The sequence below is a fragment of the Peromyscus californicus genome, unplaced genomic scaffold (assembly GCF_007827085.1).
Source record: "Peromyscus californicus insignis strain IS unplaced genomic scaffold, ASM782708v3 Scaffold_18__1_contigs__length_77618521, whole genome shotgun sequence".
In the NCBI taxonomy this organism is placed as follows: Eukaryota; Metazoa; Chordata; class Mammalia; order Rodentia; family Cricetidae; genus Peromyscus; species Peromyscus californicus.
This window is the reverse complement of record NW_026294480.1, coordinates 26403278-26428582: the sequence shown is the minus strand read 5'-3', so window position 1 is coordinate 26428582 and position 25305 is coordinate 26403278. Positions and strand designations below refer to the sequence as shown.

The 25305-nt window shown below is 42.2% G+C and overlaps 1 pseudogene; it reads left to right on the top strand.

Moving 5' to 3' along the window:
* Positions 1 to 9501: 9501 nt before the first annotated feature.
* On the top strand, positions 9502 to 10869 carry LOC128113827 (rano class II histocompatibility antigen, A beta chain-like; annotated as a pseudogene).
* Positions 10870 to 25305: the final 14436 nt, after the last annotated feature.

The window sequence follows — 25305 nt, the reverse complement described above, 5'->3', positions numbered from 1 at the left end:
GAAAACCACAGCCCGCTAAAATGCAGAGAGCCCTAGACTAAGAACTCCAGATAACTAAAGAATGCTGAGAGTAGGGGAAGCAGTCTTTCCCAGGGAGAGTTCCTCCAACCTGCTAGCCTACACCAAGTAATCAGCCCTAGGACAATTTGCGTACATACAAGTAACGTTAAACAGACTGAGTGGAGGGGTGTGTGTGTGTGTGTGTGTGTGTGTGTGTGTGTGTGTGTGTGTGTGTATAAAAAATGACTGAAGAAAAAGAGGCCATGAATTTGAGAGAGAGCAAGGGGGAGAGATGGGAGAGGTTGGAAGAAGGAAAGCAAAGAGAAGAAATGATATAATTATACTACAATTTCAAAAAAATAAAAAAACTATTCTTAAAAAATAAATAATAATGAATGTCAAAAACATTAGCATTCTATAGCTTTTCTCTATTATTCCAGATATCTTTTCTTTTGTTTAGAGATATTATTTGACCCAAGTTATATTTAAACCTGTGCTATAGGCACACATGTCACAACAGTCAAATACCCTAGGGTCCAGATTACCAGTATCAGGACAAAAATTTACCAAATTTCAAAAGTACATTATAAAAATCATTTTTCTGATACTATTGTATCATAATATTAAACATATTAAACATTTTATACTCAAAACTAACCAGAATTAAGCCAATAAAATATAAACTCCATAGAGATAGGAATTTTCTTTCTTCAATCCTGCACCTTGCCCCACTCAAGAACAATTTGGAGCCACTTAAATTTCCATTTTCACAGTGATAAGTCTGAAGAAGGCAAATGCTGTGGGATAATGCTTTTGTACACTGGTTTAATAAAACACTGATTGGCCAGTAGCCAGGACAGGAAGTATAGGCGGGATAAGCAGACAAGGAGAATTCTGGGAAGAGGAAGGCTGAGTTAGGAGTCGCCAGCCTGCTGTCCAGGGAGCAGCATGTAATGGCACACAGGTAAAGCCATGGAAAATGTGGCTACATATAGATTAACAGAAATGGGATGAGTTTAAGTGTAAGAGGTAGTCAGTAGGAAGCCTGAGCTAATGACCGAGCAGTTTTAATTAATATAAGCCTCTGTGTGTTTACTTGAGGGACACAAATGGGAGAGATTTGTCCAGACTGCCAGCCGGGTAGGACACAGAAAAACTTTCAGCTACAGATAAAGACAACTACACAGAAGATTTTGGAAAGAAACGATGAAGCAATTAAAGAAAAGAAGATAATTTGGAGAGAATTAGCTCATATAACATGAATTACATAGAATCCCCAAATCATAGTTTTCAACGGTGCCCTGTTGGATTTCAGATAGTGCAAATGACATAAGAGGTCAAAGATCCTAAATACCAGCTTCAAGTGGTTTTAGTGCATTGAGCTACCAGCACCTCATCATTCAGATTTAGTTCTTGATCCCTCTTCACTAATGAGAAAAGTTAGTAAGCATAGTTTTTCATCTATGCACTATCTTTTATCATGCTCTGACCAGGAATTAAGGATGATATGGAAAATATCTGTTATTATAATGTGTAAACATTCTCAGATTTTTTTATTTCTTTCCAGCAAGTCCATTCCACTTGGGATTAAAACATGGATAGCTGATACACGAAACTAAAATAGAAGAGAATGCCATGAGGAAAACATCAGGAAAATTCTTGACATTTGCCCTCTCATATTTTTGGTAATCATGTTGTGACATCGAATTTCACCCTCAAGTTAGTGGAGAGAATTGCTTCACCCAGTTGTCACGCTTTCTGTTCCATTGAACATGAATCCTGTTGCTTTGCACACTATTAGTTATCTTGAAATCTGACATGTAAATGATCCTCTGCTTGGGAAGTTACTCAGGATCAAGTGAATGCAAGTTTACAAATTACCTCCAATGGCAAATAGTTCACCAACCATTCATGCCCTCAAGAACTCTTTGGGGTTCTTCTTGAATTTCAGCTACAAACTTTTTAATAAATCACAACCCCAATTACCAACATACTCTATTTCCACAGTTCAAGGTTCGTGCCTTATTTTGACTTCTTTCCTTCATTGCTCTATGTTCTCTTCATATCCCTTCCCCTTTTAAATATGCTTAATATGTGTTACAAATAAATCAATATTCTTGAGAGGGTGTGCTTCTGGTGCATGCATCATTCTGATGTGGAAATTATACTGTAGTATTCCTTATTTTCATACTAATGTTCAATGTAAAATCTACATCTTTTACAAAATACATAACATTCTGCCATAGGTTACTCATCCATTCTCCTGCAGCTGACACCTGCAGTAATTTTCTGCTACCAGAAACTGCCCTAATGAAGACTTCCTTGAACTCCTTTATGGACTTATAGGAACTTTTTTCCGGAACAAAGGTGTACCACCACATCATCACTGCTACCACCACCACCACCACCATCACCACCACCCCCACCACCACCACCACCACCACCACCACCACCACCACCACCACCATCACCACCACCCCCACCACCGCCACCCCCACCACCACCACCACCACCACCACCACCACCACCTCCACCACCACTACCATCACCATCATCACCATCATCACCACCACCATCACCACCACCATCACCATCATCACCACCAACAACAACCACCACCACCACCACCACCACCACCACACCATCACCACCACCATCACCATCACCACCACCACCAACACCCCGTGCTCCACTTACCCTCTCTTGTCCCCCTCCTATTTCTCCAAATCCCCTTTTTTGCCAACTTATCCCCCTTCTATTTTCATGTCTTTTTTTTTTTTGATGAGCCTGTGAGTTTTATTAGGGTTGATTACAGAAGTACAGTAGAGATTATTTACCAGAGAGCGTGGGCACCTTACCGGTAGCTACACCACTAAAAAGAAAGGTCTCTTATTCCCCCTGCCTATTGTTAACTGCCTATAAATCCTCGGGGAAGGATGGAGTCTCAAAGCCTCCCCAACTCTATGAAGGGGTGTTGAAGGGCCTAATCTTGTACAGGCCATCACAGGCACTGTGGAGTCAAGAGCGCAGAGGCCGCTTGACACAGAAGACAGAGCTGCACAACAGTCTACTCCATCCTTTGGCTCTTTGCATTGTTTCCGTCTTCTCTTCCAATTATTCCCTGGGCCTTGAAGAGGCAAGATGGATGCCTCATTTGTGGCTGAGTATTCAACCGCCATTTATTCTTAGGACCAGATGTGGGTCTCAGCAGTTACTTCTGCCAACTGGAAAAAGAAACTTCTCTTACCAAAACTGACAATCCCATCCATCTACTGGGATTAACGTAATTGTTTAGAAGGCAATTTGATGGAGGCAACATGTCCATTTAACAAAGCAACAGCTGTAGCCTCCTCACTAGGCTCTATGACCTCATCGACTTTTAACCAGGTTTATGGTCCTGAATGTGAACTCCCTCCTGGGGAGCAGGCCTTAGTTCCAATCAGAAAGTGGCTGCTTGCTTTAGGGACATCTGTTTTTATTTTGCTGAGCATAGACAGATTACTCTGAAGACAGGCACATCAGTTGGCACACCCCAAGCTCTACATGACCATTTGCTGCATGTTGAATTCAGGGTCTCTCTGATTTGAGGGTGTCCCCAGTATCAAAGATAAGGAAGAAACCATTCTCCTGAGACCCTTCCGAACTCCAGTGTCTGTATTCTGAAAAGAGACTTTGTGTAAGCACCACATGCTAACTGACTGCACCACTGAAGCTTCAATGAAAGGAGAATCTGAACCTGAGTCCTGGCCCTGACCTTTAGTTGTTCTGAATTAGGTCAACTTCCTCTTTCTGTTCAAACACTGGAGCCAAAGGAATTCCATACAGTAATTAAATAATTGATTGCCCAAAGTAGTTACAAAGGAAAAAAATGAAGAAATGAATGATGAGTGACCCAAACCAAATGCTGACTGTTGAGTACAATGGTCCCTCTGTGCCCACAGTGAAGGGTTCTGGGACTTCTCAAACGCCGTAGAGAGTGGTTTAGTACTGACATCTGACCCACACACCTCTACACTTTAAATCATCCCCTGATTACTTGTAGCATATGAAAATGTAAATGCTATGCAAATAGTGTTGTGATGCAGTGTTTAGGAGATAATGACAAGGGAAAATATGTACATGTTCAACCTGGATGCAGTATTTTCCTGCATATATTTATCTGTAGCTGGTTGAACCCACAGGTACAGAAGCAGCGGTAGAGAGTTGTAGCTAGAGTTTTCCTGCCTGGCCCACAGTCAGAACAAACTCTCTCACCCGCCAGTCCCACAGCCACTCAGACCCGACCAAGTAAACACAGAGACTTTTATTGGTTACAAACTGTATGGCCGTGGCAGGCTTCTTGCTAACTGTTCTTACAGCTTAAATTAATCCATTTCTATTAATCTATACCTTGCCACGTGGCTTGTGGCTTACCGGTACTTTACATCTTCCTTGTCCTGATGGCGGCTGGCAGTGTCTCCCTCACCCAGCTTCCTGTTCTCTCAATTCTCCTCTCTGTTAGTCCCGCCTATACTTCCTGCCTGGCCACTGACCAATCAGTGATTTATTCATTGACCAATCAGCAACACATTTGACATACAGACCATCTCACAGCAGAGAGTGCCAACTGTCTGTATTTCAAACCATAGTTTGTACTCAGACAAATGACTAGGCTATAACCTAGTCCAAACCATAACTTCTCTGAACAATATCCAAGGTGTTTCCATTTTCTGTTTATGTGTAACAAACCGCCTCAACAATTTAGCGTCTTAAAACAGCAACAATCAATTGTATCTATTTACGTGACTTCAGCAGACAAGTTCAGCAGTCCATTCCTTCTGGAGTCTCCTCTAAGATTGCTAAGATGGCTAAAGTCAAAGAGAGCTTCATTGAACTGCCTGGAAGCTGCAAGGACAAGCAACTGAACAGTTCCAGCTCTCAGCCAGGTAGCTGCTCCATCCGGTTACCCTGGGTTCCTTACAGAGCGGTGCCGCCACTCTAGTAAGGCCACTTAGAGTGCTTCTCAAGCCTCTGTCATGACACTTGCTCATGTCTCATTGGCCACAATACATCACATGACCCAAAGTGGAAAGGTGTTAGCAACAAGATGCTGGAGGACAGTTCCACAGCCCCCTGTACTGAATGGCCAGTCCCACTGTGATAGTAAATCTTATTAACTTGGGGCTGGAGAGATGGCTCAGAGGTTGAGAGCACTGACTGCTCTTCCAGAGGTCCTGAGTTCAATTCCCAGCAACCACGTGGTGGCTCACAACCATCTGTAACGAGATCTGGTGCCCTCTTCTGGCATGCAGGCACACATGCTGTATACATAATAAATAAATCTTTAAAAAAAAAAAAAAAAAAAAAAAAAAAAAAAAAAAAAAAAAAAAATCTTATTAACTTGATAGGACCTAGAATTACCATGGAAATAGGCCTCTGGGTGTGTCTATCAAGTGTTATCTATATTAGGTTAATCACTGTAGGAAGATCAATCCTAAATGTAGTTGACACCATTCCATGGGCTGGTAATGCATGAAAAGAGAGAGCTAGCTTAGTACCAGCATCCTTCACTCTCTTCTTTCTGACTGTGGACACCGTGTGACCAGCCACTGCCTCGTCCAGCTGCCATACTTTTCCTGCTATGGTTGACTGTACCCCCGCGGAACTGTAAGTCAGAATAAACTCTTCCTTCATTCCTTGAGTCGCTTTTGTTGGTATTTTGTCACAACAGAACAAGTAATTAATCAACCTACAGAAAGTCACCAGTGATACTGCCTGAGTACTAAGCCAATAACTGAAAACAGCTGTGACAATCCCAGACAAACACTTGGCCTTCCTATTTCGAGACAACACACAGTAAAAAGAGGGAGCCACCAAGGTAGTGGTTTCTAAGGTGATGTAGCCACATAGCTACTGGCAAAATAAAAAAAAAATAAAAACCTCAAAACACAAAGACAATGGGTGTTTTAGGTTGAACCAGAGTTTTAGAGCTGGAGACATCTACTGAGGAAGACTTCTGTAGACACAGTCAGAGACAGCAGAAATGACTAGTTGTATATCCAGTCAGTACCCATTCTCCCCTTTATACTTGTTGAACAGAATCCCACTTTTTCTTTTTTTTTAATTAATTAAAAACAGTTACATCATTTCCCCCTTTCCCTTCCATTCTTCCATTTCCTCCCAGGTCCCCTCCTTCTGACACTCCCCATGCCCCCCTTACACCTCTCAAATTCATAGCTTCTTTTCCCCTAATTATTATTGTTAGATATATATGAACACATAAGTACATGAATACAACCTGCTGAGTCTGTTTGGTATTGCTTATATCCATATGATTTCAGGACTCACCACTTAGTATTGAATAACCAATTAGGAGCCTCATCCCTGGCAAAGAGTAATTTTCCCTCTCTCGGTATTGAATAGCCAATTAGGGGGCTCATCCCTGGCAAAGACTAATTTTTCCTCTCTGAGTATTGAATAACCAATTAGGGGGCTCATCCCAGAAAAAGGCTAATTCTCTCTCTCTCTCTCTCTCTCTCTCTCCCAGCAGTCAATAAGTCAATAATTGCTTATACTTCATTGTGTAGGGCTAGGACACCATGAGATTCCCACCTTCCATGCTGGTGACATCATTGTTCAGGTCTTATTTAGGCAGCCATATTGTTACTATAAAATGTGTGTAGCTTCCTTGTCATTTCTAGGAGACAATCCCACTTTTTCAGGGCAACAATATACTCTGCTTACAAACTTTACTGGCATGTCCCCTTGATACTAAATATGACTAATCAAATGAAGTGAACGTTGTTCAGGAAATGCCTACAGTCATTAAGGCCTTTTGGCCTCCTCCTCCTCCTCCTCCTCCTCCTCCTCCTCCTCCTTCTTCTTTTCTTCTTCTCCTCCTCCTCCTCCTCCTCCTCCTCCTCCTCCTCCTCCTCTTCTTTTCTTCTTCATTCCTGGAATGTGTATGTGATAGCTGGAACCATAACAGTCATATTATATCCTGAAATTACCTTGGGGGTTTTGCCCTGTGGTGGCTGAAGTTACATGTTAAGTTTAAATTACTGTGTTTAAGAGATCTATAAAACAAAAATGCCTCTTACCTATAATCACCTGACCGAGGACAGATGACTTCCTAGAATGCTGGGGGCTGCTGTTAATGTAAGATAACAAACCCAAGTTTTCACTTCTGTAAACAAGTTTGGTTGCCCCAATGGCACAGGAGGTGCTTGACCATACATAGGCAGGAGGTGTGTAGGCAGGAAGTACGTCAAGATGTGTGCTTGCCTTTAATTGGACAAAGTCAGGAAGTATATAGCCTTGTGAGTTTTGCCTTTATAAGGCCCTGAAAGATGAAATTCAGTGCTGTACTCTGGGGGTCCCAGAAATGAACCTGGCCAGTATTCATGGACCTGGCCAGTATTTAATAAAATTTTATTCAAATTTGACTCAAAAATCATGGTAGTGGTCTTATTCTCACCTGGTAGGATTAACAGCCCCTCTGCTAGGGGTCATATAGAAGAAAAACCAGTGTTTTGATTCTCTATTGATTGATCTATAGACTTCTTTACAAGGATAGATAAATTCATAGATTTTTATGTTATTCTTTGAGTTGGAAGCCAACACATCGGATCCTAACCCTGACTGATGGGACGCCTGAAGATGGATGTTACTTGTATTATATAAACTGGGTTGTTCGTGGCTTCCTGAAACTTGGTGTTTATTTTCTTTTGTTCTTTCTTGTTACATAGAAATGTCTTTTGAAATTCTGCAATTGTTTCACTGTGCCCAGGGAGTGCAAGGGGAGAGGACTTTGCCTGTACAAAGAGTGTAGCTTGTCAAGGAGTCAGTATCGTGGTGGGAATAACAAAATGAGAAGACACATGAGGGAGCATAATTAAGACCACAAAGTGGACTCTTCTTTTCACTTGAATGCATTGTGGGACAAACATTGGACATCTGAATTACTAGAAGTAAATGCTCTTTATGGACTCCAGGGAATCACCAGATAAGCCTTGAGCTATTCTTCAAACTATGGACAAAGCTTGAAATGAGAAAGCACAGAAACTAGGGAACAAAACATACTCCAAATACGGTTGTTAGCATAACACTGAGCTTTGTATCGGTGTGGTATGTCAATTGGACGCTGAAGAATGGAACTCATTAGGAGAAAAGGTTCATGTTGGGAAGCCATGAGAAGTTTGTTTGTGTAGAAGAGCAGAAAGAAGATAGAGAAAGCATGCAGTAGTGTTTTGGAGCTTGACTCCCCCTGGAATTACAAAGCAGAGCCCGACAATTTCTGAGCAAAAGGATAGAATGATGAAACTAATGAATTTTAAATATCAGCCCAATAGTAGAGTGTTTGTAGCTAATGGAGTCTAGCCATATGGAAAATCTTGCTTTTTCTAATATTCCAAATATGAAATAATATTTTCCCAGATGGACTAAAGTGGTGGCAACAACAATGGTGAACAAGGGAGGACCACTAAAGAAAGAAGTCCCCAGGACAGGATGATGATGGAAAGGAGAATGGACATCAATGACTTCAAAGCGCTAGGTAATTTTTCACTCTGCTGTAACTGTTTGGAACTTTTATTTTTAAAAAAAAGGAACTAAAAAGATACCATGGAAGTTGTTACCAAATCCAAGTGTTTACATCAGGTACCACAACACATATCTGAAAGTTATTCTAAATGAAAGAGATTTAACCTTAAAAATCCCTGTCACCCACATCTGACACTGTTTTATTGGTGTAGAAGCTGTTCTATGGAACAAACCAAGAGCAGTTAAAATGGTAAGCCCTGCTAAGTGAACTGGACTCTCTTGAATTGGTTCCCAAGGTGAGAAAGGTGGGAACCCTGTCGAAAAATGAGCAAAGTCCAGGAATGAGTTAATAGCAGTGTTGACAATCTCATAGTTTCGGACCACAGTCAGATGGGATTTGAGTAGTCAGAAAACTGGATACACAAGTGCTCCCTGGATTATTCTTGGAACTATTCTAAAACTGAAAGGTGGGGAGTTGTATAGATGGGAGATGGTTGGTTGGTTGGTTGGTTGGTTGGTTGGTTGGGTAGTTCAGTTTTAGATTTTTGGGTTTTGTTTTTTGTTGTTGTTGTTGTTTTTATGAGATAGGGCCTCCCCATGAAGTCCTGTGTGTCCTGAACTCACTGTATAAACCAAGCTGGTCTTGAATTCACCACAACCAGGCTTTAAAGATCACAGGCCTTGGAGTCAATCAGATCTCACGAGGTTAGTCATGGTAGTTGAATACGCACCTGAAAGTACCTTTGTGGCTTTCTTCATAAACCAACAACTCCAATATAGTCATGTGAACATCGGAACACTAGAAACTGAGGAACATTCTACAAAATACTTGATCAGCATTTTGACCAGTCAATCGAATAATAAGCATAATGTGTTTCCTAAGCCTTGAAAACAACAAAACGGAAAGCCTGAAGCGCCGGCATGGGGTCAGACCGCGGGCTCCGGGGGTCTCTGCTGCCCAGCGCCGCCCCAGGCTGACCACGTCTGTCCACAGGGGATTCCGTGTACCAGTTCAAGCCCTACTGCTACTTCATCAACGGGACGCAGCACATGCAACTGGTGACCAGATACTTCTACAACCAGGAGGAGTTCGTGCGCTACGACAGCAACGTGGGCGAGCACCGCGTGGTGACCGAGCTGGGGAGGTCGTGGGCTGAAGTACTGGAACAGCCTGGAGGACTTCATGGAGAGGACGCGGGCCACAGTGGACACGGTGTGCAGACACAACTACGAGGAGACGGAGGCCCCCACCTCCCTGCAGGGGCTCGAGCAGCCCAAGGTAACCATTTCCCTGTCCAGGACAGAGATCCTGAACCACCACAACCTGCTGATCTGCTCGGTGACAGATTTCTACCCAGGCCAGATCAAAATGCGCTGGTTCCGGAATGGCCAGGTCGTGTCCACGGAGCTTATTAAGAACGGGGACTGGACCTTCCAGGTCCTGGTCATGCTGGAGATGACCCCTCAGCGAGGAGACATCTATACCTGGCGTGTAGAACACGCCAGCCTGCAGAGCCCTGTCACTGTGGAGTGGCGTGCACAGTCCGAGTCTGCCCAGAGCAAGATGCTGAGTGGCATCGGAGGCTTCGTGCTGGGGCTGATCTTCCTTGGGCTGGGGCTTTTCATCCCTCACAGGAGTCAGAAAGGGCCTCGAGGGCCTCCTCCAGCAAGGCTCCTACAGTGATTCAGGAGTGTTTTGAATGAGTTGGCTGCTGCACTGTAAGGCCTGCATGTCCCTGACCCAAATGCCCATCTGTGCCAGCCTGCCTATCCCTCTCTGATTCAGCATCTAGCACGGTACCAGTGTGCCCACCAGTTCAGTGATTCCCAATTTCCCAAGACTCTGCCTTTGGCTCTGCTCTTGGACTGATTCCAGAGACTCTGACTGTGTGCTGCAGCATGATCTACTCAGACCCTCTGGCCTTCTCTTTCCACTGTCCTACACAGGCTGCTGAAGAAATGTGTGGTGAAAACATTTGCCTCTTTTTCATAATTAAACATATTATGAATTATGCATATCCTGAACTTCCCTAACTGACAGGGGTGTGTGGGAATAGTGTGGGGCGAAGTGACCCAGACAAACTGTGGCCGGAAGGAGAGGTTTCTATTACAAAGGTGGTCAGAAGCATCCCGGTCTCCATGTTAAGGTGGGCTGAGAAGACAGGAACCTGCTGTCACATCTTCATGGTTTGTACTTTCCCTGTTTAGTGTCCCGTCTGATTCAGGAGTGTTTTGAATCCAGCCTCTTTCAGGTTGGTGAGGAGGGTGCAACTAAATGTGGTAGAATTGTTGGGGGACAGATGCTGTGACCTCTCATCACCAGTGTTCCAAATGTGTCCTGTGAAGTCACATTGATTGAGGTTTGTTTTCATTTTTTTTTTTTTTTTTTTTTTTTTTTTTTTTGGTTTTTCGAGACAGGGTTTCTCTGTGTAGCTTTGCGCCTTTCCTGGAACTCACTTGGTAGTCCAGGCTGGCCTCGAACTCACAGAGATCCACCTGGCTCTGCCTCCCGAGTGCTGGGAAGATTACAGTCAACAATAAAAGTAATTTTTGTAGTTGCAAATGAAAAAAAAAAAAAAACAACCAGAAGGAGTAACTGAAGTGCAGGCCTCCTGTAGGTAAAGTGGGCAGCACTCCACATGGAATGATGTTCAGTGACATTCAGCTTTGTTTCTTGGGGTGTTAATAAGGTTTTTATTAAAGAGTTCCCAAGTAATTCACCAAGTCCTGATCAAAAATGACTCGAGGGTGGCAACTTTAATATAACAAGGGGGATACAATTAGTTTGGAATGTGATTCATATAAACCAGCTGTTTAAATGAGCACATTTATTTGTAATAAACTCTATTTTAGCATCTTCAGATATTTACAGAGAAGCTACAAGGATATTACAGAGTGTTATTACAGTGCCTACACTGTACTTTTAAAACTGTTGGAAATTACTTTGTATTCGAGTATTAAGCCTCCTCTATGCTCCCCCCCCCCAAAAAAAATCTTTTCACTTCTTAAACCATGTGTATGTTCTCTTACTTCTTCCAATATTCTGCTGCTCGGTGCTCACCTGTTGAGCCCTTGCTTTGCATCAGGCATTGGGCCAGAAACGTTCCACACCAGGAATTTAGAGCAAGTGAAAAGAGAAGTCAGATTTCCAGACAGTGGAAGAGCCAAGTTTGTGGGTCAGTGGCCCTCACAAAAAAGCAACTGAGAGACGTGTCCAGTGGCAGAGTCCAAGCCACAGCCTGTCTCAGGATATGGGTGCAATTGGAAGAGAGAAAATGATCCTTTTGGCTTCCAAGGGGCTGGTGGATACCATATCCCATCAAGACCATGCACTGAGGAACATCTGTGCTGTCAGCTGAGAGCTGTTATAACGAAGGGTTGGACTCCTGTGGGGGAAAAAAATGGGAAAGAAAAATGGTACACACCCACTCCAAGCAGAAAATAATTTAATTAGTGCCTTAGTTTCTAGACATGGATATAGAAGAAATAGTCACTGGCCCTTGTTAAAGCAGAGAAAGGCAAATTACATGCAAGGTATTGCAGCACGTACAGGAATGCAGACCAAAGATCAGAGTAGGCATGTGTGGACAGAATGTGACTGAGGAAGCAACTCAGGGGAAGGAGATTCTGGCTAAACTGGACTAATGGTCATCTTGCTGAAATGGGCCTAGGTGATCAGACATGTCCTGGGGAGGGAGGAGGTGGGTGAGGAACTAGATCAAAAGAGGCCTGAGGGGTCAGCATCAAGGGGAGTCACTGACTTAGCTGGGCTCTTTGCTAAAACTGGATTAGACAAGACAGTGCACAGATGGGCATCTAGAAGCCCAGAAGACTGACTAAAGCCCGTCCATGCCAAGAACCTTCGTCATCATGAAGAGGATAATGAAGCCACCTGGCTGTTTTCCGCTGATGCCAACAAAATGATTCTCACATCCTTTATCCTGTGCTTAGCAAGGTACCTGTGTAGTAAAGCTTCAAGGGAGCAAAGATGTCATGTTCTTTCTCAATATAACATGGTTTATTTCACTGTTTTTGTAAGCTGACACTCCTTAAGTCCACCCCTCTGCCTTTGTAAACCCTACCACAATCTGTTTTCTCCATTTGCAGAACAGTTCACCTTTGCCTTTATTGGATCTTGTTTTCCACTCAAGTTCCTCTAGCTTATTTATCAAACAGACTTCACATTTTTCTTGAGTTTTTTTCCTGATCCTGCAAAATTATTAGGACATAAAGCTGAGATCCAAGAAACTAATTTGCATTTTCAGAGCACTTAATACCTCTTAGTAACTGAGCCTTGTGCATGATAGGCAAGCACTCTACCACTGAGCTATACCTCCAGCCCCTACTACTTCTGAAGGATTCCCTTACTAAGTAGAAGGCCCTGTGAGATAGTCTTCACCCGTTATCATTCAACTGTTAGGGCTGCTTTCTGAAATAAGCATTATTATCAACTCCAGTTCAGAGATGCTGCAACCAAACGTTCTAAAACTTGAATCCTTTATTTGTAACAACCCAGGCAGTGTGTGGCAGGGATAGGATCTGGATTTTATCCAACTCTAAAACCAATTACCTAAAGAATGGTCCATGGGGTTGGGGTGGGGGTTCAATTCAGCCAAAACTAGAATAGAATTTGCCCACGTCAACTGTCACCCCACACTGGAGAACAGCTCACACTTCCATCTGCCTGCTAACAATATGCTCCCTTGCTCCATTACTGAGCAAGGGGTCATCTTTCTTCTATGTTTTGGAAAACCGTTGTCAAGGAGCTTTTTCTTTCTATTACAAAAAAATAAGTACCTGGTTCGATATATATTAAAACTGTTAGGTACTACTAGCCAAGAAGTCTCTGGGGGTGAAGCTCAGTGTTGGGGTGCTTGTCAATCAGGCACACCTTGGGCTTGAGACCATGGCACACCAAAATAAACAACAAAAGTTTCAACCAGTGGGATTTTCTACTTGAAAACCAAAAGGAAGCCGCTCAAAAAGATTATATGAGAAATCCCAAGTAAACTATTAGCAATTAGAACTGGGAGAATTAAGCCAATCCAATCTATTCATAAATGAAGAGGGACATAGACAGTTAAGTGAATGCTCTCTGCCACCAAACATGGACAAGCCAAAAACTAAGACTTCATGGGCCTATCACGCCTCAACATATTCAGCTTCTGGAGTTATCACGTGGTGTCTGAAGTGTGTAGACGTTATTATGGCCGACCAGCAAGTGAAGTGAATCTTGTAATAGTTTTCAGGAAAATTGTTTTTAACACTTAGTCCCTTAGACTCTGCTGTTTAAGGCACGGTTTGCTAGTAAATCACTCACTGTCTGAGGAGCCTCACTTGGAGCAGACACTCTTCTGTTTCTTGACAGAAGTTATTTCTGAGCTGTCAAAGTGTGGAGCTCAAAGAGGCATTGGTTGACACATCTTTTACACATCCAGTTACTGGGCTTTGGGGAATGATACACATTGTTTAAAATTTGCATTTGGGTGGCTAGTTTCATCCTTTAAAATCCAGAGGGCCCCTTATTTCAGGCAGCCATTCAAAGATAATGAAGCAAAATAATATATTGTTTTCTTCTTTTGAACAAGGAAACATTATGCAGACCCAGTTAAAATCCAAGCAAAACAAACATAAATTGCAATATTCAAAGGATGTTCTGTATTATGGAAGAAAACATTGTCTGCACTGTGCACAGAACCACAGACTGGGTCCATCTAAGACCTCAGATGCGTACCGGCCCAGAGTGGTTATGACTGCATGCTGGGAGACCATGCAAAGAACTAACAGAGGCCTGGGAGGCCCCCAGAAGTCTTAGTGTTTATGCTTAAGGAGAAAAGCACAATGCTATAACAAGGTTTGTTGTCCTTCCTTGACTCTTGCCCACACTGATTAGGGACTTCTTGTAAACTGTGTATGCACATTCTCCTCCCAGACTGGGCATTATAGCTGGTACCCAGCTGAGAGCTGAGCCATCTGAGCTCTTATCATGGACACAGAAGTAAGTAATGGCAACATCATCAGGGAGCTTGCTACGACATAGAGATGGTGAGTGGTACCAATAGCAACAAGGCAAGTGCCAAGTGTCCTATTTAAAGGTCTTCCGGGGAGGAGTTTGTTCTTCTGCCGACAAGAGAGTTATTGAGCATGCGCAGCCCCGACATTCTCAGCCTTGTCCATGTCTGCACAGATGTCCTATTCAAAATCCCCTGGGGCCTTGATCCTAGGGGAAGAAATCTAGCAGGTTTGAGTGTTCACTTGGTACTACAACTGTTCCCTTTGACTCCTCAGCTGCACCAACCCCACAATGACAGAAGATGAAGGATTCCTCCAAAGGTATCTGGAGACCTTCTTTTTAAGCCAGGTCTTTGTGTGCATGTTAATGTTGTGTTCGTAGCCTCATCACATTGCCCTTGTACCATTTAGGGTCACAATAACTATGGTCAAAATACATGACATACTTGAAAGAAAATATCTCTGAAACCCAGCACCATGCCTACTCTTTACAGAACATTCCTATTGCTGTATCAACTGAGTCCCACCACCATGTGATCTCCCTGGGTCCTGCCCACTCCTTTACTTCACTTCTCCATCATTTACAGATATGCTTTGAGTAATTGTGACACCGCCACATGCCTAATGAGACGCAGGTCCTAGTGAGAAGTCTCCACATCACTGGGACCATATCTATGAAGAGGATAGTGAGATACGAGTCTTTTTCTCTTTATTGGCTACCCATTCAGGAGGTTATCAGTTATGACACACTGTACACTCCAGCATTGATGTGCTACTCTTCACAAATCCAAAACCAAAGGGGTGCTTGATCGTGAATGGAAGTTCTAAAACTGTGTGTCAAAATATTTTTTCTTTGTAAGTCAGTTACTTCGGGTACTTATAATACTAACAGAAAACAGACTAATGCACCTATACACATCTTCCGGGATAATTAAATCATCTCTATATCACTATGTCACCTAATGCAAAATAATTATGCAAATAAGTGTTATCATTTAAAGAATGGTGACAAGAAAAAAGTCTACACGGGTTGAGTACAGTGTCATTCTTTTTCCAAATATTGCCAACTTGAGGTTGCCTGAATCCAAGAACATGGAACCTGATAATATAAATGGCCTCCTGAACTCTTATTGTCCCCAATATTATGAGGAAACCACCAGCAGCTGAGGCTTCAAGAGTTGACGTATCATGTTCAAAGTTATATTCAGTTGATGTCAGAACCAGCTCTGTCTGATTCTTAAGCTGTGGGCTGAAGAATCCTTAAGCTTGTGAAGCTTCTTTCAGCGGTGTTATGGAAAATGGTGAGGTGAGAAGCCCCTCGAAGGGCTCCATATTTTCTTAAGTTCTTATGACCTTGTTCCCACATTATTTTACTGACTCGGAGTTCCCCAGTATCATCACTAACCCTTTCTGCAAAATGTCTTCTCTTCATGATTCAGTCAACAGTGGTGTGTAACATCAATCAACTCTGGCTAAACCAATAGGAAATAAAACATTTGCTAAAATATGAAAAGTGGGCTCATAGAACTAAAGTAACAGTTGGTCAGCACACCTTGAAAAAAAAAAAAAACAGAATCCAGGCAAAACCAGAAAACACAGCAGCAAGAGCCGACTGACAGGGCTCTGAGCCTCCACCACTGGAGTGAATCAGCGTCAACTATTTTCAGTTCTTAGGTCACTCTCCTCGAGCCTCACATTCCAGTGAGAGGCTGACTGACACCATTTGGATGCCTGTCCAGCCCTTACCCTTGGAGAGGGCCTGGGGTGGGGGTGGAGGTATTTATGATTGACAGGTCACCAAGACTGCTTTCCAGAAAGGAAAACAGGGGATAAAAACTAAGAGGTTTTATGGGTGCTGGGCACAAAAACCCAGATGTCTGTCGTAGTAACTTTAATGTGTCCATGATCTGAGAAGCCAGATTTATACTACCAAAAACATTCAAAGGAATGCACTATAGAGACTGTCCTAAAGGAAAGGCCCCAAGCATGTAGAGCCCTATTTCACAAACGGTCACTTTTAATGGAAAAATAAGTAAATTGAAAGAAAAAGCTCTCGCAGACATTTAATATTGCCTTAAATTACTTTTTACTGCTCTGGAATTTTGGTGTGTATAAACGTGCAACCAGGTGGGAAATAGCACATAAAATTTAAAGCTACGATAAATTTTAAGATGCAATTCAAACAAAGTGACAAAAACGGTGTCACTCAAACTTTCTGCATAAGCTTAACGTGACAGGTGATATGGAAATTGAGGGACTGCCGTCGATGTGCGTGTAGAGGAACTGGATGGGCTTCGCCATGCTGTTGGGTGCAGTGATGACTCAATTTTCCCACCAGCTTACCCCATCAGTCCACTTGGAGCCTTGCTAACTTCAGGGCTAGGTCATTATTTAGTTCAGTTTTTTTTTTCTTCTCACCAACCCTCTACTCTTTTCTTATTAGCCCATGATAATTAGAGTAGTATTATTTGATGTTGAACTGGAAACATAAAAGCAAACGAGGGCTTTAAAAATTCTCGGCAAGACTCAGTTATGAAATGGTCACCCGGATGATTTATAACATGCTGACATTCAATTGTTGAGATCAACTTAGAGCCATAGGTGCACATTAGAAACATTCACAAGGAGGCTTCATCAGTGTGGAGCCTCTTAAGGGGAACTCTTTGAAGGGTATTAGAACCATTTAGAGCTGTATGTTCCTTGACATGTAGCTGGTGTAGAAGTTCTACAGCCATTTTAATAGCTCCTACACCCTGGTATTCTGCATATTGTCATCTACAGAGGGAACACACCCACTAGTCTCTTGACAGTCTCTGTTAAATGCTTGAAACCTCCTGACTCTATAAGTATATCCATTTTTGTTTTATTTTTCCACTAACACATTCGCATGTAAAATGACTTAACTTCATTGTCAAATGGTATGATAAACCACATCAATTGCCTTCATGGTACTTCCTGGGATTCAGATAATGCCTTCGGTTGTGAGTATGTGGTGAATAAGGATAAGCATGTCAATAACAATCAATAGCTAATCATTTTTTAGCTATTCTTCTGAGTAAGTGTACATTGGGGAAAACTGTTCTTTCTTAACTAATATAATCCTGAAGGTTTAGGAGAAGTCTTGCTTTATCTAAAAAGATGAACTCAACAAAACCAGACATTTCATGCACTGAGTTCATTAATTCAAATATCATTCTAAGCTATAAGGCTGGGTCAGATGAAGAATTGTAGCATCTAATAAACAGGGACAGAAAACTTGTAATTGAAAAGAAATATTTTCTTAAAAAAATAAATACTTTCCTATGTGCTATAGAAGTAGGAATTCTGTAAGAATGTTTAAATTTTCATTTTGTTTCTAGAAGAATCTCCACTGTTTGTTTGAGGTTTTTTTTTTTTTTTTTTTTACCAGCATGTTATGGACTAACAGTGGTACCCATTCATAGCATAACAATGATAACTACTTTTAAAAAAACTTTTTGTGAATATATATTTTTATTGAAAATATTTTTAAACAGTATATTCTGATCATGGCTTCTCTCCCCCTCATCTCCTCCAGATCCTCCCCATCACCCAATCCATCCAATGCTATGATTTCTTTCTCTCTTTAGAAAACAAACAGGCCAATAAAAAAAAAAGAAGAAAGAAAGAAACCAGAATTAAGAGTAACAGATTTCCACAAGGAATTTCTATACATATTTCATTTTGGTTGATTCCCCACCCCACTCCCTCAGCTCCTTGACCCCAATTCCCTGCAATACCTTTACCCTCAAGTATTCCTCCTTCTTCTCCACCCTTTCCCTAAAGCCTCTTTTTTTCCCAGTCTCCAATGAGAATTATTTCGATTATCACTGTTAGATTTATAAGTATGTCTTATTTATAAGAACAATGGAAAAACTGAACAAATAGTACTAGGAATGTTTCAGGGAATAGCTCTCACATCATCCTTGAAAAAAAAAAAAACAAACTTAAATTATATTCATTCCAATACCAAGCTGATTCTGATTGGATGATGTGGTGGTATGAATGAGAATGGCCCCCATAGGCTCATAGAATGGAATGCTTGGTCATGGAGAATGGCACTATTTGAAAGGATTAGGAGGTGTGGCCTTGGAGGAAGTATGTCACTGGGGGTGGACTTTGAGTCTTCAGAACCCCATGCCAAGCCCAGAGTCTCTCTCTTCCTGCCGCCTGTGGATCCAGATGTAGAGCTCTCAGCTACCATGTCTACCTTCAGGCTGCTTTGCCCCCGCCATACAGATAATGGACTAAACCTCTAAAACTATGAGCAACCCCCAATTAAATATTTTCTTTTATAGGAATTGCTATGGTTACAGTGTCTCTTCACGGCAATAAAACACTGACTAATGTACTTAGTTTGTATAGGCTGGCTTCACAGAAACCTTTCTGTAATGTTTAGTTTCATCTGAAATAAGATATAATTAGCCTTAACTTCCATGGTCAGAAATTCAAAGAATTTTTCTTTAATAGTAACACATTTAGAGTAAAACGTTCTGTCAACATTTTATATCTCTGTGTGAAAATTCCCATGAAGTTGGTCATATTGAAAGAATACGGAGTTGGGCAAATCTGTTTGCACAGTTTAAAATGAGTTAGTAATTGTGTTACAACAAAAAGATACTTATGCATTATCTCTCACTTTAAAATGTCATCTTTTCTAGTACCTCATATGAAAAAGGTTGAAAGAGTTCAGAAACATAAGCAAATCAATGATTTGAGCCTCTGTTGGTATTAATTTATGGGTAGAGAGTTCTGCAGAGTGCCAAGCAGGCCATGGACTTCACTATCTGAGTACAAGGAATTTTCTGGGTACCAAGTAATGGGGTGAAATGAATGCATTTTGAAGCCAACCAGGTTGTGGACTGAACAGAAAACTTGTCATTTACTAACTGTGAGATCGTGATCATCATCCTTCTCCCCACTGACCCTCAACTTCTGTGTTGGCATGTGTTTGCCAAAAAGGCTATTCAGTCCTTCACAACTTAGGATGCACCATGACCCCATCCAAGTCCCTTTTCTCTGAGCAGTGTTCCTTGGCACTGTCTCTCCTCCAGCACAAAGAAAGAAAAAACTGTGTCCTTCACAGTCCTTGTTTGCAACTCTTGGGTCTCTGCTTCCTGTCTAAGAACAAGGACTTCCATGGCTGCAGTGTCTGGAACATGTCTGGGACTTAGTGATATAAAAACTTCCTCTAAAGGAAAGACATCAAGGTGCTTCTGCCCTCAGAAATGGCCCCTGTGTATACAACTAGAGAAAACACCTGCTCACACCACTCCATTCCAGGAGAGGGCCTTTGCTCCACACTCCAATACCAAAGGACTATAGTGACTGGTTTTCTGGTACAAACAAACTTTCTACTTTAGAAACAAAAGGTTAAGAGCCTGAAAATCACATCTTCTCTAGTTTCAGCTCATCAAGCATCCCATCGCAGGGAATTGCACCAGTCCAGATCACTTGTTACAACGTGTTCAGCATTCATTCATTGTCTGTCATAAACCAGAGATTACGCCAAGTCTAAAAATTCAACACCAAAAGAAAACAAACGGCCCTTTAGCTGAGGAGCAAGCATGCATTTCACAAGTTCCTGAGAAATTCTAGCAGCAAACTTTCACTGTTACATATCTCTTTGGAAAGCCTGAGAGTTTTGTTTCCAGCAAACCCCAGTCATTCCTAGTAGGCAGATTTAGAACATGAAGAACAGGATGAGAGAGCATTTAAAACAGAAAATAAAGGGAAACCATGGAGCATTTTACAATGAAACCCAGAAACATAAAGGAAGCAGAGAGAAGCCTATCTCTTTGGGATTGTACAGAAGGGAGGAACTATGATGTACACAAAAGAGTCTGACAGCCAAGGATGGGTGGTGATACAAAGAGGTCTTAAGAAGCTAGTGTTGTGGGATGTCTTCCAGTCAGTGCGTTAAATGGCTCAATGTGTATCTAGAGAGGCTGGGGTTTTATCATTAAAGAGTACATGCGACTCTTCTTCATCCCTTCCCTTCCTTTCCTCCTTGAACTGTCCTTCCTCATGCTATAAGAGAGGCTGTGTTAAGTAAGGAACATCGCTTGGAGCATCAGGACTGGACAGGATTATGGTTTATGCTATGTGGTATTACAGAAAATTTAATAACCCACTTAGCAAGTGTAGTGATACAGAAGCCCCGTCTGATGTCTTTAGGGGGTCTATGAATAATGTTTTTAGATGAAACAGACCATGGAAGGTGTCAGTATCAGGGTGCAACAGAGTCGTGACAGCCCAAAGCAGTATTTGTACAAGAACACAGTGTCCTCTTGGCCTTGTAGAAGCCAAGAGTAAAACAATGATCAGAGTCTGGAGAGAGTAAAAAGGTAAGAGACATTGAAAGAGATTAACAAGTACGGAAACACACTCAAGACAGGAGAAATCATTTTGAATGCTTTATACTACTATAGGAGAATTGTAGCTAATCGCAATTTAATGTATATTTCAAGATACCTACCAAAAAGGATTTTGAGTGTTCCCAGCACAATAACTGTGATAGTTTGAGGAAGATACCCTGACTACTCTTTTTTGATACATGCACATTGTTATGTATCAAAATATCACCATGTGCTCATACACAGATATAATTATTATATGTGAATTTAATTGGAATCATCACAAAGCCATGTGTGGTTGAGCAGGTTGGGTCCTACATTAAGACACACACCCAACCAAGCATAGTGGCCCATGTCTTTAATACCAGCACTTAGCCAGCCGAGGCAGGTGGATCTCTGTGAGTTTGAGGCCAGCCTGGCCCATATAATGAGTTCTGGCCAGAGCCACATAGTAAGACCCTGTCTGGAGGGGAAGGGGCATGCCCGGTGTGGGGTATTCCAACTCAAAGAGATAACCTTTAAATTTTACATAGAGGAGCTATATGACCCAACAACAACTCAAATCTATTATTTGTATTGCTCTAACATAGTTGGCATAAAAACTGTGCAAGACTTTTCAATGTCCATTTTCACTCAACTCTATTAAATGCTGTTTTTCAATTATAAATTCTCCTACTCTGCAGGGTGTCAGGAGCCTTGTGGTCTTAGGCAACTAGAAAAATAACACATCATGATATTGAAGGGTAAGCACATGAAGTGCTGGCAGGCTGGGGTGGAAAGGAAGGTTGCATTAAAATTTCTAAATAGCAATTAGCTGTAAACTTGGCAGTAATATTTCAAAGAAGGTATAAATGTGGAGCTGATGACCCTAGGTTCTTACATTATTTGGATATTTACTACTCAGCATTATCACAGTGAAGGCAGAATTCTGTACGCATCATAGGATTCTAACTAACATATTTTATTCTAGACAGTTGAATTTAAAAAGTTGATGTCTGTTGCTCAAGTGCCTAGGGAAATATTCTGAAATGTTGGACTTTATCCCAATAGAGCAAGTTCATGCTGGGATTATCAGAGATAATTACTCAAAAGATATTTTTAGTAAGAATTAGTATGAGTATAAAATTCATATTCTCTTTTCAAGAGGAATTTTACATAAAAGACAAACAACCACTGACCAGGCCATTTAGGAAACAAGTAGGCAAGTTACTAATTTATTAATTACATACTAATTGAGAAACCTAGTTTTTATGGTAAGTTAGTTAAGTTGGTGGGTACAATGTTGAAAATTATGAGTCATGGTTGGCTCAGTATGTGGTCCCATTCCATAATGAGCTTTTAAAAATGTTGACATTATATTATAGTGGGTTAGCTTCATGTTACTGTAATAAATTCATGTTCTAGTTATAAAGACAAAAGGTGTATTTTGTGTATCTTGCTGGGCGGTGGTGGCGCACACCTTTAATCCTGGCACTCGGAAGGTAGAACCAGGTGGATCTCTGTGAGTTCGAGGCCAGCCTGGTCTACAAAGTGAGTTCCAGAAAAGACGCAAAGCTACACAGAGAAACCCTGTCTCGGAAAAAAAAAAAAAAAAAAGGTGTATTTTGACTCACTAGTTGAAGAAATGGCTCCTTGGGAGACTGTCCTTGGGAGTCATCTTGCCCCAGCCCCAAGTCTCTTCCTCACTCTCCCTCCCTCCTCTTCAGCTGTCATGAAGTGACCCCATTGCAAAGAATGCTGTCACCCAATTAGGATGAGTCTTCCCATAGCACCTTAATAAAATCAGTCCTTTACAGGCATGCCTAGAGGCTCGTGTCTCTGGTGATTGTAGATTCTGTCAGGTTGACAAACAGTATTAACCAGGATAGAAAGACTCACCAGATCAGAGTCAAAGATTAGAAAATACTGCGCTTCTGTTGTTGAAAATGGAGGGAGGCACCACAAACCAAGTATAAATGCATCTAGAAGCTGGAAAGAATGAGGGAGAGACACTCAGAAGGAAGACAGCCTTCCCAACACCTCGATGTCAGTTAGCCCGGTGAGATGGACTTTTAGCTTCTGTCTTTTACAGCCATGAGATAATAAATTCACGTTGTGTACCAGCTAAGTACCAGCTAAGTTCTTTGTGCTCTGCTACAGCAACAGCAAAGACTAACAGCAATCAAGGTGAATGAGACCTCACCTCAGAGATAATCACAGAAGAAAGGTCTCACTTCTCCTTGAGGAGGAGCAGGGCTAGCTCATTAGAAGGACTGGGGAGACTGGAGAGAGGGCTCAGAGGTTAAGAGCACTGGCTGCTCCTTCAAAGGTCCTGAGTTCAATTCCCAGCAACCCCATGGTGGCTTGCAACCACCTGGAATGAGATTTGATGCCCTCTTCTGGCCTGCAAGCATACATGCAGGTAGAGCACTGTATACATAATAAATAAATAAATCTTTTTTTAAAAGGGATTGGGGAGGAGACCAAGCCGAGGAAGACAGCCCAGGAGAGCTTTTGTAATGCTTACTGCCTGGCCCTATAATGCGACTTGAGAATTCCCTTCTGTGGGCAGTGAATAGTGACCTTGCAAATATGGGTGCAGCTGGTGGAAGCAAATCAAAGTGTGTAGACATCCTCCCTGCTTAGGAACTGGAGTTAGCTCCCCATCGACTCAATTTGGTACACATCCAGCCTCCTTATCCTAGTGTCTGAGGAGTCTTCAGTTTCCTTCCCCTACATCTGAGAGCTGCCCCTGACTTCCAGCCACCTGGAAGCCTTCACTCCAGCCCCTGAGTGTCCCTCCCTGATTTAAATCAGACCACTTCTGCCGGTGTGTCCTGGTGCTCTCTCCTCTAGATTGGGCCTCTGAATGTTGGCTTCTGGCCTGCTCCATGAATACGTCTCTACTTTATGACAAACGTGGATCTCGCAAGCCCTTTTCTCTGATCTTGCTCTTGTGTCTTCCAGCTGACTCTGGCTTCTCAGACCTAGGCTTTGACACAGCAGTCAAGATCTCATTTTACTTCTCAGACCTGTGTAAAAGGTAGCACTCATAGTTAGTTCTTACGTCTGCTAGGGTTAGCTTGCCCACATCAGAAGGAAGGTCTTTATCTTCTGTAACCTGAAGAAAACAGTAGACACAGTGAATCACCTGCCTATTGCTGTGTAGGAACCATGCTAGTGGTTCTGCAAATACATATCATCAAGTGATATGTATTTGCACAAGAAAGAGCCAGACACTGGACTGTGATCACAGCACACTCCAGAGGCAGAAGCAAGTGAGTGAGGACTTTCAGAACCAGTCAAGACCCTGTCTCGAAAAGACAAAAACCAACCACAAACAAAAATATCCCAGGGGAGGGTAGAGTTTAGAGTACCAGTGCTCTAGACATAGAGAGGTGAACACACACCTTTCTTGTTTTAGGTAACTGGTCTCCATAGACCATGACCATGCTGATGCCATGAATGTGGCTAATCCTAGGGCTCCTCTGTTTCAGCCACAGTGAGTAGAGCTGATTGGTATGCTCGCCTCAACCCCCATCTGGCAATTGGCCGAAAATCAGACATATGACCCAAGTCCGGGGCTAATCATAGAGTAGCCAATTGCCTGAATGCTTTCCATAGAAATTGGAAGAGGTGCCCTTTCCTGAAGGAGATGACAGAGCAAGCTGAAGACAGCCAGGTTTCTAATCTCATGAGAAAAACTTGATGAAGACAATAAAGCAGACTGAAGACTGAAGGGTCATAGCAGGAAAACGAACTTTGACAGTGTTTAAGTCCCATGAAAAGCATTAAATGTGGGCTAACATCTGACTGCCCAGGTAACCATGGGGAACGTGCCTTCTCTGAAGTCAAGTCTCCTATTTGTAAAGAAAAGGTTATAGTAGCATTTAGCTCATGGAAACCTTACAATGAAATGAATCTGTTGTTGTTTGTTTTTTGCTCTTTGGCTCTTCTGGCTCTTTGTTCTTTGGGGGACCCACCACCCAGCCCCCAAATAAATCACACATGGAGGCTTATTCTTATTTATGAATGCCCGGTCTTAGCTTGGTTCATTTCTAGCCAGCTGTTTTTCACTTAGACTATCCCATCTACATTTGTCTCTGGGCTTTTATTTTTACCCTATATACCCTTCTTTACGTCTTACTCCGTGGCTGGCGAGGTGGCTAGGTGGCCAGGTGGCTGGCCCCTGATATCCCCCTCCTTTTCTTGCTCATTAATCCCTCCCAGATTTCTCCTTTTTATTGTCTCTGCCTGCCAGCCCTGCCTATCCTTTCTTCTGCCTTACTATCAGCTGTTCAGCTCTTTACTACACCAATCAGGTGATTCAGACAGGCAAAGTAACACAGCTTCACAGAGTTAAACAAATGCAACACAAAAGAATGCAACACATCTTGGCATCATTAAACAAATGTCCCAC